The 2,017-nt window shown below is 30.3% G+C and overlaps 1 long non-coding RNA gene across 1 annotated transcript; it reads right to left on the bottom strand.

Annotated features, from left to right (window-relative positions):
* Window positions 1–1,233: 1,233 nt before the first annotated feature.
* Window positions 1,234–1,707, bottom strand: LOC142241437 (uncharacterized). The gene is made up of 2 exons (XR_012723637.1): window positions 1,505–1,707; window positions 1,234–1,447 (listed from the first exon to the last, which is right to left on the bottom strand). It is a non-coding gene; the product is annotated as an uncharacterized LOC142241437 (long non-coding RNA).
* Between the last annotated feature and the right edge of the window lie 310 nt (window positions 1,708–2,017).

Consider the following 2,017-nt stretch of genomic DNA (forward strand, 5'->3'; position numbering starts at 1 on the left):
AAGTGGATAGCAATTTCTTACTGACAATTCCTATAGTTAATAATTGTTGGTAAAAAATTACCCAATGAAATATTTTTAGTTCACATGTAATTAAATTTAGAGACATTTTCGTCAAAAATGGTAGATACAATTTTATTGAAATTTTACAAATTTTAAGTTAAACGTTTCATCGTTCATAAACTGGTGTGCCTTTACGAATATTATTCTTAGAGTAAATTGTCAGTAGATGCGATGAACTAATGCATAGTACAGAGATCTTTATCGGCATAGTGGAATGTGATTAATGTAAAGATGATGTTACTTGAGTTTTGTTGTGTATACATGAGCGTGGGGTTGTTTTTATTTTTGTTCATTTGGTGGTTTGTGTGTGTTTGTTATTCGCGGATGGTTTATTTGGCCGGTGTTGTTTTCAATAAAGGCACATGTGTTTTTGTTGTTGTAGGAATGTTTTGGCTATGCCCCTGCACTGAAAAAACAGTGAACCCACCAGGAAAGATAACTTTCGATTAATTTTAGAAAATTTGGAACTTTTTTAGAAAATTTTAACTAAACGGTATTACAAGCGCTGGCATCACTCCGATATGACAAAAATAAGTAAATATTTTTCGACAAATTCAAGAAAATTTATTAGACATAACTAAATTTTTTCAGTAGTTAAAGAAAATTTTGTAGTTTTAAGAGAAATCTTGGAGTTCAAAATTGCAAGAATGTCTTTAGTGACATACGAAGTTCATGATGGACACATTTTTGGTAAAATTTACAAATTTAAAGAAATAATGAACTATTTTGTAAGAAATACGAAATTAGGAAATCTTTATGCTTTATTTGTGTATAACTTTTTCCCGTTTTTTAGTTCATTTAACTAACATACGCAAAAAATTATTTGACTAAAATAAACTTTTTCCAAACATAATGATTCTATGAACTAATATAAAGTTAATATGGCTTTAGTGAAATAGAGAGTTCACTTTTTTTTGAGTGTGCCAACATTTTTTGAATTTGGGGACTCTTTTGAGAATCCCCACTACGTCGAAAACAATCATATACGACATCAAAAACTCGTCGGAAAAGCGCCGTCACTATTGAGAAGTTGTACCACGCCAAGTTACTACAAAAATGTTTCGCATGAGTGCAATTATTAGGTGCCTTTATAGATCAATTTAGAACGGCGCCAATAAGGGACCCTCCAAACAATCAGAAAAAGTGCATTTTAAGATAGTTGTAAAAGAATCATTGTGGTCGAGTAAAACACGTTTGTTTAGATATTTATTAATTTGATTAAACATTTACAAATTCTTAAAAATATAACATTTATACCACTATCACATTAGATTTAACATAATTTTTGGCATTAATGATGATGTTGAGTTACAAGTAGCGAGTTACATGTTGCTGCGTCTATCAACCAGTGTTTTTATTCCATGGAGGCAGCGTGTCTGTAAAATATCTGAAAAACAATCACTTTATTCCATTTGGAAAATCACCAAATTGTTCACCAATATACCTTTCACAATTTTAAGCGTATAATCTATGTTTTCAGAACTTTATTTTCGTTTTTATTTAATTAAAATATAACAAGCTGGTTGCGCTTGGCGTTTCACAAAAAATGGCTTTTTTAACAGTAGGGATGGCAAATTACTTGCAAGTACTTTTTGATGTACCTTTTCATGATGGTTGAAGTGACATTTACGAGTCTGTGGTAACGATGAGGTTGAAATGGAACTTTGAAATGCTGGCAGGGTGCTTAGTTTTGTTTGGCATGCTTCAGTTGTATAGTTGGCGTGGGCTGTTGCATCTTTTAAGCAGTTATGCAACAAGGGAATATAAAGGCATGGAATATTTTGGATTTTTGAGACATATATTGTTGTTTGTTTATTAAACGTTTTAAATGAAAGTTATTAATATTTTATCGGTAGTTTAGAAAAAAGTTATTAAGAATATTGAGGAAAATATGTTGAAATTGAAAGTGTATTGAAATTTTTATTATTCAATGTAAAAAATTAATATTCAATTCCAG

The sequence above is a fragment of the Haematobia irritans genome, chromosome 5, assembly GCF_050003625.1.
Source record: "Haematobia irritans isolate KBUSLIRL chromosome 5, ASM5000362v1, whole genome shotgun sequence".
Lineage (NCBI taxonomy): Eukaryota > Metazoa > Arthropoda > Insecta > Diptera > Muscidae > Haematobia > Haematobia irritans.